Genomic DNA, 15,597 nt, shown 5'->3' with positions numbered 1-15,597 from the left:
CTTCTGATTTTGTGGATGTTTGAGCTGTGTACTGTCATGTGTTCTATCTTGATGAAAGACCCATAGGTGGAGAATGTTTATTTAATATTTACGTGGTTAACTGTAAAAACTATATCTTACGTGCAAGTGGGGGAGGGATGCGAAGATGATGTGTTGTTGGCGGGATCTCGGGGCAGCTCTCTCTTGCCACCCGCGCTCGGTGCTCTTGAACTGCTGTTGACTGGATCGGGATGGCTCCTCCTTTGTGCTTTGCTTCTGTGTGTGCTGCGTGCTCTCTTCTGTCTGTCTCTATTTCTGACTCTGTCTCTGTAGTCTCTCTTCTGATCTTTTCTGATCTCTCTCTCTCTCTCTCTCTCTCTCTGGAGCTCTTCTGCTTCTTTCTCTGGAGCCCTTCACTCTGGATTCTGACTCTTCCCCTGGATTCTGACTCTGCTCTCTGGATTTTGAATCTCCTTCTCCGCTCTTACAGTCCTAGTTTATATAGAAATCACATAGGGTGATGACACCAAGGTGGGTTGAACATTAACAAATCAACAAAGAGAGGGAAGACCGCTCATCCAGTAGATTAACTCAAGGATAAAATCTCATCTAAAGAGATTACTCTGGATTACTAGGAGATCTGCTGAAGAGAAGGAGCCCATTTAGGGTGTGTCACTTTCTTTTTCCCTCAGCTAGTAATTTACTTAAATAGTTGTAGTAAATCTACTTCTAATATTTCTAGCAATGTCATTCTGTATGAGCACAGTAAGAGTTTTAGCAACTTAAACTTTGGTTCTTCCTGAGGACGTCTTACCACAATCCTCAGGCCAGGTTAGTCTTCCTAACCCCATCAGGGTCCTAGTCTCGTCATTACTTTTGGATCATGACAGCATTTGTCTATGTTCATGCTCTCAATTTATAGTTGAGTATTGTGGCGTTTCGGCCTGACCCATTTCGATGCCAGGGTAACTCACAGCTTGCCCTGGGTCCATTCAGTCCCTCGTCGGGTCCCTGCTTTTGGAGTGCTAGGAACTAAGGGCAGTTGAGTAGAGAGAAGATGCCCAGTAGTGAATATTATTGGAGTCAATCAACTCCCAAGTTACAAAGCATAATATTAACTGTCTTCCCGTGTCCATACAGAAAGGACATTTCTTTAAGGTAAACTAAGTTCCCTGCAGCAAGGCTGAAAGGACAAACCCATTGTTATCCTACAGTGGACAGTCCTTAAATGTCTTTATATCTGTTAGACTATTATTCCAGTTCCTCATTTGGAACTCTTATCTCTTTAATAATGTGTTGTCTAGGTAATGTGTCTAAAGATGAAAACAGTGTGTTGAAATCTCCAACTACTATTTCACTATCATCTATTATTTCCTTTATCCTATTATCAGTTTCTTTGTAAGCTTAGAGCATACAACATAGAGAATACAATGGAAAAAAGATCATGTCTTTCAAAATTTATATTTTTTATACTGGACTACCACATAAAATATTAAGTCTACCAGAGCTTCACATCATACACAAAAATTAATTTTAAATATATTCAAGTGAGGTACTTTTCTGTGGGTAAAGTGAAGTGAATTTCCTTATAAAAACCACAAGCTACATTGATCATGTGATCACTTGACTTCCTGTTAATCGTGGATTTGCTCGAGCGGGCGCCAGTAACATCTCCATTTGTCCCTGTCACATGCTAGTGTAGCCCAATGGCGTCTGTTCACTCGAGGAACATGAAGAGCCTCAAATCGATCATTCATGATCTTGATGAAGAACTCTGACGATCTGGTAGGTGGGCTTCCACGCGGTCTTTTGACATCCCGTGGAATCCAGTTGGTAACAGCTCTAGTCTAGCGGTTGTCTTTAAATCTCATTACGTGACCAGCCCATCTGATTTTTGATGATTTGGCAAACAAGACAGCATCCCTGATTCTTGATTGTCGACGGAGGTCGAACTCCAGATTCTTTGTCTCATTTGAGTGAAACGTGATATTCCAAGCATAGCTCTTTCAATTCCTCTTTGGAAGACCTGAACAGCGTTCTCATCCTGTTTGCATAGGGCCCAGGTCTCTGAGGCATATGTTAATGCAGGAAGAACAGTGGAATCAAAGAGATGTGCCCGGAGACAGAGGTTCTTCATTCTCTTAGCTATTTCTTCAATGCTCTTGAAGGCGTTCCAAGTCGCTCTCTTCCTCTTGTGCAGCTCAGGTGCCAGGTCATTTGTCATGTTGACTTCTCGACCTAGGTACACATAGCTGTTGCATTCGAAGATGGTTGTTTCGTTGAGAGTGAATGGGGCATCAGGAACGATGCTGTTTCTCATAAACATTATCTTTATAAGATTCAGCTGTAGTCCGACCTTTCCACATTAACTGTTGAAGTTGGCCAGCATTTGTGCCGCTTGGCTGATGTTTGGTGTTATTAAAACAATATCATAAGCAAAGTGGAGGTGGTGTAGTTTCCGACCATCTATCTTCACTCTCATTACTTTCCATTCCAATCGTCACATGATGTTCTCGAGGGTGACACTGAAGAATTTCGGTGGAATGGTATCACCCTGCCAAACCGTTCTCTTGATATTGATTATTACTTCTTTGTAGAATGGTGAGATCCTGGTAGTGAATCCGCAATACAGCTCACGGAGTATCCCGATGTACAGAGCTTGAATGCCCTGATTACCTAGGGCTTCAGTGACCGCTTCCATCTCAACAGAATCAAAGGCCTTCTTTAAATCAATGAACGTTAGACAGAGCGGCATCTTGAACTCTCAAGAAACCTCAATGAGCTTGGTTATCGTGTGGATATGGTCGATGGTGCTAAATCCCTTGCAGAACCCGGCTTGCTCACATGGCTGTCCTTCATCTAGTGTTCTGCCAATCCTATTTAGGATGACTCAAGTGAACAACTTGTAGATGGCAGACAATAGCCAGATCGGGCGATAGTTGCCAATGTCATGGATGTCTCCCTTCTTGAACAGTTGTACAGTCCTGCTGGTTTTCCATTGGGACGGAAACTTCCATTCAGACAGGTAGTGTGTGAAGAGCTGAGCCAGTGTATTGATGAGTACTGATGGCAGGTTCTTCTGGTGTTCAAGTCTGACCTTGTCTGGGCTGGGTGCTATATGTTTCTTTACTGACGAAATGGCGTGTCAGATTTTGGAAGGGAGAACATTGGGAATGACATAGCCATCCTATGGAATTTGGTATGTTGGCAAGTGGACATGGCTATCGAAGAGATTTGAGTAGGAGTCATGGATAATTTCTCCATTGTCGTTCTGGAGGATGTGATAGATCCATCAGGACGTAGGACGGCAGTCATCTTGGTCTTGTAGTTGGTGAAGGACAGGCAGGCGTTACGAATGCTTTTCCCGGCTTCTGCCGCACCTACCAGCACTTCTGCTCTTCTCTCTTTGAGGTCTTCCTTGATTGCATCTCTGCACTGCTTTGCGAGCTCAGACGTTAGCTTGCGGTTGCCTGAGGCATGCGACAAACCACCTTGGCAAATAAGCTCAAGAGTTTTCGAAGACAGGCGATTTTTTGTGGCTATCTCTCTCTTGGCGTTCCTCGCACATTCATGGAGGTGCTGAACCAGTCGATTGTATTCCTCGTCAATGTTGTCAACAATGGCATCTTCCCATGTTGCCGCAATAGTGCCAAAGAGTTCCCAGTTGGTGGTTGTTCTGGGAGTTCTCTTTTTAAACTTTGCAGCCCTTTCTCCCCACTCTGTGAAGTAGAATTTTGCATGAAGAAGATGGTGGTCCAATCCCGTGCGGAATTTTGGGACAACAGCGACATTGGTCAGGCAAAACTGTCGATTGAATATGATGTGGTCTATTTCATTGTGGAATCGTCCACCGGGAGAATCTAAGCAAGCTACAGTATTACAAACATGTAACTCAAAAACTATAATAATTTTTATAACTATGAACCAGGTGGGCTTGGTAGGAGTGAAACTTGATGAAGGAATCCTGACATGACACTAGAGATAAATGTGGAGTGGTATAAGTTTCCAGGAAAAGGTGAATGATGCCTGAACACGCACATGATTGTCCAGGGACTGAGAACCATTCCCTTGGCTGGACGGCAGAGACGGACAGACAGAGGACAGAGGAATGAGAAACAAGAACTGGGCCTCAGGCTGATCAGTACTCAGTTTATTTCTCTCTGCCCCCCACAGTAGTCTGGTCTCTCCCCTTACAGCACAATTGTGGTTGTAGTTTTGGTCATAGCTGCAGTCATTATAGTTTCTGGATCCTAGTCAACTTGTCGATCTCAAAGTCCTCTGTTCCATTATATCTTCTTCCTCATCTTGTCATAGACTCATGAGAGTCATCATCATCATCTAGTTCTCTTTCTACTCCTCACAGACCCTCTAGTTCCCAAAGACCTCAAAATCCCAAAAGTTCCCAAGCCCTTTCTTTTCCCTTACAGCATAGTTATATAGCAATCATGCAGAGGGTACACATAGGTGAGGTTGAACATTGTCATAACAACAAACGGGGGAAAGCCACTCCTGCAGGGGAAGTTCAAGAAGATTAACACAAGGACAAAATCTCATCTGAGGGTTCAGCAATCCAGAATACTAAGATATCCACTCAAGGGTGGGATTTCGTCCAGGGTGTGTTGCTTTCTCCTTTCCTCAGCTAGTAATCTATGTAAACAATTATAGTAAATTTGCTTCTTATAACATTTCTAGTCATTTTATACAAACACAGTAAGAGAGTAAGCTTAATACTTAAAGGTTGTCTCTTCCTGGGGACATCTCACTATATATTCCAGACCACAGTCCTCAGGCCAGGATAGTCTTTCCTAACCTCAGAAGGGTGCTTATTCAATTACTTATTTTGGGGTCATAACAAAGTTTGTCCCATGACCATGCTCTTAATTTAGTATACTTATGGTGCTTAGCTTGTCTCCTTTTGATGTCAGGGTAGCTGACAGCTTTCTATCACATCCTTCGTTGGGACCCTGGTTTGGGAGTGCTAGGAACTAAGGGCAATTGAAGCTTAAGTCCAGTAAATGTGGATGCCCAGGAATAAATATTATTTTGGAGTCAATTAATTCCCATGTTATAAAGCATAACATAAAATGTCTTCCTGCAACTATACAAAACAAAGCAGACATTGCTAAACCATTCAAGTGACATAAAGAGAAAAGTAATATAGGATTATTACTGCTTGACGGAATTGGGTGTGCCTCAGTAGCACTGTTGTGGAAGTAACTTAATAAACCTAAGCTCCCTGTGGGAGGAGCATGGACAGCCCAATGTTACCCAACAGAGTGGACCTACTGTTCACCGGAAACTTGGTTATTAATAACATCATAATATCATAGTATAGACAATTAACTCCAACAGATATTTATTATTATTTTGGTGTGGGCATAATGTGTTAATATACATTTGAAGTGGTATGAGCCTGTATTCCTGAAACATATACAGTGTTGTGCACCAATATTACATCATTAAAAAAAGAAAAAATAGATACCATGTTCATCATGCTATTGATTTGAAATTTTTTTTTATTTTTTGTTTTATAAAACAGTTTGGGCTGGAGTGATAACACAGCGGGTAGGGCATTTGCCTTGCATTCGACCAACCCGGGTTCAATTCCTCTGTCCCTCTTGGAGAGACAAGCAAGCTACCGAGAGTATCCTGCCTGCACAGCAGAGCCTGGCAAGCTCCCCATGGCATAGTTGATATGCCAAAAACAGTAACAACAAGTCTCACGATGGAGACATTACTGGTGCCCACTCAAGCAAATTGATGAACAATGGGAGGACAGTGCAGTGCATAAAGTAGTTCACAATATTTCATTGCATTTAATATTTAAGCACCAACCCCACCACCATTACACCTTCCCATTGCCATATTTTGGATGTTTCCATCCCAAACCCCAATGGCTGCCCCAGTTTGAAACTTTTCACGGAGTCTTCATTTTCTGTAACACAAAATTAAAATAATTGCCCTGCTTTTATTTCACCTTTCCAATTCTGTACACAAAAGGCAAGCCTATTTACCTTTTGCTCTTTCTTAAGGCTTTCTCTTTTATATGTCATGAAAAATATACTTAGAACTTTACTGACCGCCTAAGTTATACCCTCTTTTTGCACCCATGTTTCACTCTTTTCCTTATAAAATATCATGCCGTAACATTGAGAGTAGATATAGTAGTTTATAAAGAATTTGTAAATTTATGATTTACAAACATCAATCATTTTATTTTAATCTACTTGATATAAATGGGCATTTTACAGATTAGATGTCAGAAGTTCAGTTTTTCCCTATTTGAATTCAAGTTATTCTCTTCATTCTCTAACATCAATAGTATAATTGTCTGTAATGTTAATTGGTGCAAACATTTGCCAATGGTTAAATTGACTTTGATATATATATATATATATATATATATATGTGCACATATATATAAAATTCTTAAATATTCATTAAGTTATTTGGAAATAATTTATTTAGACTTTATCATATGTGAGACATTTATATGTGTACAGAAGTTTATTTCTAGTGTGTCTAACTTGGTGAGAAACTCCTTTATGTCAGGGATCACAGAGTTATAACCACCAACAATGGCCATTATAGGCAATTATTGGGAGTGGAGGTTGTTAAAAATGAATAAAACAAAAGTAAATTGTTGCTTTACTGGAACAATCAAAATTTTAATTAAAATTATACAAATTTATGATCTGGACTTCAGACATTTCCCCCTAATTCTCTCAAGTAGTTTGCTGCATTAACATTAGTTTTCTAAGTATGCAATAAATGAAACATACAAAACAAAACACAAAATTCCTTCAGGGTTATCACCACAAATTATTAGCTATGGGATACTTACATCATTAGCAATGAGGGCATTTTTTTTGGTTCTAAAATAATCAAGCTGAATATTCAGCATCTTTTGATAAGGCTAATTGAGGGAAAATTAAATACAATGCTCTTGTACTGTGCGACTATTGTTATTAAGATGTGGAACTGCTGTCACAAGAGTCTCATTGAACTCACCTAGAAGGAATCTTCATTTTTTGTTTGTGTGTGTTTTGTAAACACCTTGATTCCAGATACAAAGCCAATTGAAATTTAGCTTTGGGAAGCACTTTCGTCTTTAGGATTCTCTTAGCTCAAAAATAGTCATGCTTATAGCCCCCAGCTTAATACAAAGAATGACTGTGGCTAAACTATTTAGATCAACACTTGGATGAGCAGAAACATTAATCATGTCATTGGTTCCAATGTGAGGAGCAGGTTTGGCAATACATGTCATCACTCCTGTGTTTGGAGATGATGTCTGTGACCATGATCTTTCCTCCAAGCAGAAGATTGCTAAAAGTACATTGACCCCAGGCTGTTCATAGAGTATACTAGAGATTTAATCTTTGGTTTATGTTTGGGACTACCACTTTCAAGGTGTTTGTTGCTTTCAGCTTTGTGCTTACCACAAATGTCGACTTCTTTTACGATGCAAGTCAATGTACCTTTACTACAAAGCAGTAAGGACTCATGTCACTGTTGCCTCCCTGAAGCTCTGGTTAAAAAGCCTTAGGTGAAGCCTTCTACTAGTGTTTAAATTTTCTATGGTTTCTTCCAGTATCTAGTGCTACAAATTTTCAGAATCCTATTATATAAATAATATAATTTTCCCTGTTAAACATTTGACATTGCATGATTGTTCCTCGGAGGCAAATATAAGTTAAAGATGTAAAAAAAAAAAAAAAAGAACTTGAGTTTTATAAGTGTAAAAGAGTAGTTGCAAGGATTTCAATTTGAATGGACCTCAGGCACAAAACAGAGGTCCCCCTGGAAATAAAAGGCTATGAATTTTTTTGTTCTACTTTATAGGATCTTTGCTCCATTAGGGACCTTTTTTCCTAAGTGCCTTAGGTAATTTAGTTAAATATAGGAAGGGCCCAGTATCATAAATGTCTTCAATTATTGAAAAAAAAAGAATATTATTTTAACAACTTAGTTCCTCTCAATGCTAAAACTTCATGTGAAGTAGAATGTTTTCCTGTTTAACATAAATGAAAATAACCATCTTTCAAAACACTTATATTCTATAATAAGTAACCGTTAAGGATATGTTTGCCAGAAATTTCTAGCTGTCTGTGCCATTATTAGAGTTATATGCAGAGTTATATGCATACTAAGAAAGTGGAATTAATACTAAATATTTGTCCCTTTATTTAATATAAATTAACATATAATGATCTTTAACCCACTGTATCATTAGCTATATGAATTGAAATGATTACTTTGCATCGTCTACTTCTGTTGTGAAAAGCTTTAGTTCTTAGTTTGATTCTGAAATTGTTCTTTTGGTAATTAAAGATAATGATGTTTTACATAAAAATAAATATCTCTTCAGAAACCTTATTTTCTTTAAATAACCTTAAATATATACCAAAGTCCTTTCCATTAATGCTAATATGTACAATGCATAATTCAGAAGACTAACTAGTCCTTATCCTTAAGAAGTCAGTTTGTTCTCCTTAACTTCCTGATTTCTCCTTTGTTATGGTAAGTTATAACATTCTTTACCACTGGTCACAGTGTTCCTATTAAATCTAAGGAAAATACTGCAAATGTATGGGGGTTTGCAAACTTTAATGATGCAGTGCACAAGTGTAAGGTATACTATAAATTTAAAACTGGTGTTTTATGCTGATCCGAAACTATAAGGATTATAAAAATTGATAGCTTAAACTGGTAATGATTATTTTAGAACATTCATAGACATTACTCTTGGATTGAGTGTGCTCTTATAAGCATTTTTCTTGATTTGTTTTATAAAATGTATAAATGCAAGAAAAGCAAATGAACACCCTGGATAACAGAAGAAAATAGTTGTATTAATATGAAGAAGGAAAGAAAAAGAAAAGTAATTGGGCAAACTAAACTGATTCACCGAATGTTTTTATTAACTATAAACTGACTTAGAGGATATAAGTATTCAATGGCAACAAAAAATACAAGACAACCTTTGGAAGCAGGCAATCAAACAATGATTCAATATCTAATCCTGTTGCATACTAAACCACATTAAAAAAATCTTGAATCACTTAAATCACTGTCTCTCAAACCAGCAAAAATTTCTGTACCATGGTGTAGAATAGCATTTTTTTTTCATTTCTCCATGGCTTCAGGGAGTTTAGTTTTATTGGGTTACACTCATTGAGTGATCCGGAGGCACTCTCATTCCTGTATGTTTATCTTTAACCTCTTCGCTGTGCTATGCTTTCCCAACCGGTCAATCACCTTTATCCCCAAATCAGACTAATTTGTAATTGTAATAGAAATATTGCAGTTTTCTTCTCCTTACTCTTTTTGCATAGTTTACTACACAGCATTGTCTATTTTGTATAGACACAGAAAGACAGTTAATACTATGCCATTGTAACTTGGGTGTTAATTGAGTCCAAATAATATTCACTCCTAGGCATCTGTTTTCTCAACTTAAGCCTCAGCTGCCCTTAATTCCTAACACCCCCAAAGCAGGGTCCTGAAAAGGGACTGGATGAACCCAGGGCAAGCTGTGAGCTACCCTGACATCAAAACTGGCCAGGCCAAGAGCCATAATACTTAACTATAAGTTAAGAGGATGGTCATGGACAAATTCTGCCATGATCCAAAGAGTAAAAACTGGATTAGGACCCTGCTAGGTTAGGAACAACTAACCTGGTCTGAGCACTGTAGTCTGGGATCTATAGGGAGATGTCTCCAGGAGAGTCATCCTATAAGCTTAATGTATCTTTTATGGTGTCCATACAAAATTACTAATATTAAGAAAATAGAATTAAGATGAATGTTTAAATGGTTATTGGACTAAGGAAATGAGAAATATACCCCTAAGTGGTATTTTGCCCTAGATCAGATCTTCTGACTGCAGGAGATCAAGAAGTGGTTTCATATGCTGATTGTATGACTGGACCTAGGTTTGGTGGTTACCCCCAATGCTTGGAGATTGGGTGTGGGATTAAAGCTGTAAGACAGAGCGTGGAGAGACTAGCATGGGGGGCAGTAGGAGACGGGAATGAGGGGCAGTGTGAGACTGGAATGGGTCGCTCAATTAGATTGGAATAGGTGCATGGGGAGAATGGAATAAATGACAATTGATCACCAACCAGTCTGGCGTCCTGTTCATTACTTCATGTGTGTATTGTAGCGAGTTCAGGCCAGGGTGGGGAAGCTACTCATGGCCACCAAACACACATGGTGGGTGAGAAAGACCACACCACCGCCTCCTCCACTTATTTTGTAATTTCACACCAGAGCATAAGGCAATCTTTTGGATCTTCAACAGCATCTCAAACCTACTATTGAAAATTCTTTAGAGTGGTGTCATGAAATATGTCTAATAACAGAACTTATAATTTTGATGTACACTCTGTTGGAGAGACATTAGCTTTTGCCACCTGAGTGAGTTACTTCATATATAAAATAGAATAATAATAATACCTTCCTTATAAGTAAAATTAAATAATTATAGATTAGATTTATGCAGAGTCTAGAGTATATGTTAGTGCCTCAATAAGTAAAGTCAATAAATGCTATCCTTCCAGATATATTTCGCATTACAGTATTTGAAACCATTCTTATTCACTATGTTTAGGCATCCTGTTGTCTTTCTACTTTTATGAAAATTTAACAGTTCCAATTCTTATTAATAATCCCAATATTTGACTGTAGATTTCTCAGTTTAAAAAAGAGATGATGGTGATGGGAAATGGGCACTGGTGGAGGGATGGGTATTTGATCATTGTATAATTGAAACCCAAGCACAAAAATGTGTAAGTCTGCAACTGTGCCTCATGATGTTTCACTATTAAAAATTTAAAAAAAAAATTATTTATCTCCAATTGAACTGACTCATAAGAAAATTGATTAAACTTATCTTGAAAGTGAAAAAATCCAAATTCTGAATAAAATCTGAAAAATAGATGATATTATTGACTATACAAATGTTCTATGTTAAATTATATAGTTATTTGTGATATGTACATAGATAGGATACCATATAATAAACAAAATATATGCTGTGAGTATGGATTTGTAATAGTTACTTGAAGATTACAGATTTTTTGATTTAGAAAGAGGAAATTATTTACTTTAGACCATAATAAAAATGATGGGGGAAAAACACAATTAATGTATCCTTTTGCCCCAGATCAGATATTTCTCAAATTATATATTTTTTCCCTACATTCATCCTTCATTAGTCCTTGAGTTTTTATGTTGATAATCACTTGGTTAAATCATCTCACAGTTTTATTAATGGTAGCTTAATAACACCATGTATTACTGCCCTAGAAGGGACTGACTAGAAATTAGTCATAATGTGACACTATAATTCAGGTAGACTATATTTCAATGCTATTGAGAAAGTATCAAGCAAGGTTATTGTTTGTGATTACCAGAAATCCAGGAAGTTAAAATGTCATCAGCAAGAACACAGACATTGAATATTTAGTCATAGGTGAAGTCATCAATAAACTGTACTCTCTTCAGAAACCAAAGAAGCTGAGGAACTTTCTGAAGGAATTGAGCTTAAGTGTGCTCTTTGAAACTGACAGGAAATGATGTTCAGTTTTTGTCAAGGTTAAAATGTTCTTTCTCAAGGCTAAATTAGATGTGGTCACTGTGTGCAGAGACCATTTACTATTATTTAAGAACATTTCAGATTTCTAGTGACGCATAGCTATTATTTGAAAAACTCCAAAGTGGGAAGAGATGAGTAATAAAACCAGGTAGAGAATATAATTTTTATTTGTGATAATGAACTTTTGGGATGAGGAAAAGAGTCTTGTGCTTTGATTTAATTTCTCTCTTTTAATTTTTTTTTATGTAGGAGTACTGCTATTTATTCAGCCACTAATTAGCTGATTGAATTGGGCATGAATCCCACCTTACTTTTTTTTTCATTGTTTATAATTTTATTTATTGAATTACCACGAGAGCAGTTACAAAGCTTTCAGGTTTAAGTCTCAGTCATGCAATGAAACACCCATACCTTCACCAGTGCCCATTCTTCACCACCAAAAAACCCAGTATACCCCCATCCTACACCCTCCCCCATACCCATGGGGAAGATGATTTCCACATTACTCTCTATTTTGATTACATTCAATTTTTTGACACCAGACCCACCAATATTATTTGGGATTTTACCCCAACACTCAGATCTGCTGAAAAGGCAACAGTAGACAATTTGTTTTCGATTTCTGGTTATGAAAAACATATGATGTCGCGTGGCTGCAGTAGTGGCTGGGCAATTTTGAAATTCCGAAATTTTAACAATTAAATCTGGAGGGATTTCTGCCAAAATCTGCTGGGTTCCAAAATTTGTTCCTGAGTCTTTTGGATCACGGCCATTAAGCAGCTTGATCAGGAGCCAGAAAGGTCATTCATGGGCAGAGACTCGGGGTCTTGTTGGGATGAGGAGGAAATGTCCAGCTCCACTTCCATCCTGTGAGGCCCCATGTGTCTCATCACTGAGGACCCAAACATGACTGTCCAATGGCTTTTGGAGGATGGCAGCCACCGAGCCACATACGTGGATCAGGTGGAGAGACAGCACTCTTTACCCCCCACAATGGCCTGGCGACAGTAAACCTACTGCAGGATCCGGACGCATATCTGCCAAAAGCCACTGGGTTCCGAGACTTGTTCCTGAGTCTCATGGAAAATGGCTGTTAAGCAACTTGATCAGGAGCCAGAGAGGCCATTCATGGGTGGCAACTCGGGGTCTTATTAGGGTGGGAAGGAAAGGGCCGGCTCCACCCCTATCCCATGAGGCCCTGTGTGTGTCATCACTGTGGGCCCAAACCTGACTGTCCAGTGGCCTATGGACAATGGCAGCCACTGGGCCACCAGGGGGAACAGGCCAAAGCATAAAACCTATTCCCACCTGGAGTGGCCCAGCCCCAGTAATCTACTGCAGGGACTGGACGCATTTCTGCCAAAAGCCGCTGGGTTCCACAATTTGTTTCTGAGTCTCTGGGATCATGCCCATTAAAGGGCTTGATCAGGATACAGAGAGGCTGTTCATGGTCGGTGACTTGGGATCTCATTGGGGTGTGGAAGAAAGGTTCTGTGTCACCCCCATCCCATAAGGCTCTGTGTGTCTCGTCACTGTGGGCCCAAACCAGACTGTCCAATGGCCTCTGGAGGATGGTGACCACCGAGCTGCTAAGAGGGAGCAGGTAGAGGGACAGCACCCTTTCCCCCTTGGGGTGTCCCGCCGACAGTAAACTACTGCGGGGTCCTGATGCATTTCTGCCAAAAGCAGCTGGGTTTCAAGATTTGTTTCTGAGTCTCTGGGATCATGGCTTGATCAGGAGCCAGAGAGGCCGTTTGTGGGTGGTGACTCAGGGTCTCGTTGGGACGGGAAGGAAAGGGTTGGCTCCACCCCTATCCCATGAGGCCCTGCATGTCTCATCACTGAGGGCCAAAACCTAACTGTCCAGTGACCTCTGATGATGATGGGCAATGGGCCACCAGGGGGAACAGGTCAAGGCACGAAACCCTTCCCACCTGGGGTGGCCTGGCACTGGTAACTTACTGCGGGGACCATATGCATTTCTGCCAAAAGCCATTGGGTTTTGAGATTTGTTTCTGAGTCTCTGGGATCATGGCAGTTAAGCAGTTTGATCAGGAACCAGAGAGGCCATGCCTCCAAGTATATAGCTGAGCCGGAGGTGGTTTGTGGGTGTGTTTTCCACATACCTAACTTTTGGCTGTTTAATTTCTTGGTAAATTTTGCACCAAGTTTTTGGGGTCTGACCAAAGGCAAAGCAGCAATTTGGGGGGGGGGACTGGAAATCTGAAGGCTCCATCAGACTGCTGATGCACTCACTCTCCTCACAGGTACAGATTGACCTGCTGGAAGCACCAGACTCCCCTTTGATTTAATTTCTTATTTTTGATCACTGTCACTGTCCTCCCGTTGTTCATCAATTTGCTCGAGCGGGCCCAGTAACGTCTCCATTGTGACAAATGTTACTGTGTTTGGCATATCGAATACATCATGAGTAGCTTGCCAGGCTTTGCTGTGTGGGCAAGATACTCTTGGTAGCTTGCTGGGCTCTCCGAGAGAGGCAGAGGAATTGAACTTGGGTCGGCCATGTTGGTCATTTGCAAGGCAAATGCCCTACCCGCTGGCTCATCAGTCCAGCCCCTTATTTTTGATGTTAGTATAAACTATTTTAAACACATTTTCTAAAAGCCAGTTGTCTTGACTTCACTTAAGGGTGAGGCAAAAATTGAGACAAAACTAAGTATTTGTCTTGAAACACTTATATATATATGTATATATAGATTTTAATGGGTGAAAGACTGAAGTAATTAAGTCTGAGAAAGAAATAAGATTGAAAGTAAAAACCTTTTCAGTGATACTTCAAAGACAAGTGGACATAAAACTATTATGAAAATTGAGTTCTATTAAGAAATTTTGTTTATTCTGTAATGAATGCTTTCTATCTTTAATATGTGGATTTATCAAAACAAAGGAGGTAAATATCAATAACGCCATATTCTGTATATTAATATATTTTGTTATTTAAAAGCTGAGCACCAATACAACTCTTCCCTCACAATGATTCTTTCTACACACACACACACTCGTGCACGTGCACGCATGCACAAATGCACAAATGCACATAAGCACACACAAATTTTATATGAATATTTGCATACACATGTGTGTGTACTGCTGTCTTATTTTCTTATTCAATTCAAGCTAACAACTTTTGGTTATAATCAGCCATGAAAATTTTTCCATCTTTTTCCGAAATAAAGGCAGGGAAGTGATGCATTCCTTAGTTCACAGATATGAAAGTATTTCTTGATGTCTTAAGGCATTGCCCTACCTTCTGACTAATGAACGCGTCCCTCTTTGTTATCTTTTAGGCAATCAATTTCCATAGAGAATTATTTATAATTTCAGTACACTTCTCTATTGTGTTCAAATGTGTTGCATTTTGAACAGGAGATCCCAGTTTGTTTTGTTTGTTTGTATATTTTGTTCTGAAATGAAGAACAAAAACATGTTACTTTTTACAGAAAGTTAAAATTGCTTCTTGTTATAGGTCTGTTTCTTAAATAAGACTTATGCAATTTTCCTGCCGAATGTGGTTCCAAAGACATGAATCAAAATACAACAAGAATAGTGAATACAGGATTGTGCTTATTTAAAATGTGTATGACATGCCTCTTTGACTCTGATGTACAATTTAAAGGGGCACTGATTAGTATATTGATTAGTATATTGACATGGAAGCATTATTTTCTTTTAATTTTTTTAATTTTAAAGCAACAATTTTTCGAATGTAAAAAACATATTGCTTAGTTCATAAAGAATGGAATTAAGGTCTTTTGAAATTAGGTTTCTACTATTTCATAAAACAATGCAAATATCTTGTACCATAGCCACTTTCTACTTAAAATTAAGGCTTGAGGAGTGCGTTCTCAATGTATCAATAACATGAATTTATATTATTCCAATCAAATTGAATTTTGCTTCATTTTTTACTTTTCTTTGTAAACTGGGAGACAAATTTAAATTAATCTAGACTTCAAGACATAACTTTTTGAACATTAATAAAAAATTATATTCTG

The sequence above is a fragment of the Sorex fumeus genome, unplaced genomic scaffold, assembly GCF_029834395.1.
Source record: "Sorex fumeus unplaced genomic scaffold, SorFum_2.1 ptg000038l, whole genome shotgun sequence".
Lineage (NCBI taxonomy): Eukaryota > Metazoa > Chordata > Mammalia > Eulipotyphla > Soricidae > Sorex > Sorex fumeus.
This window is presented reverse-complemented; position numbering follows the sequence as displayed.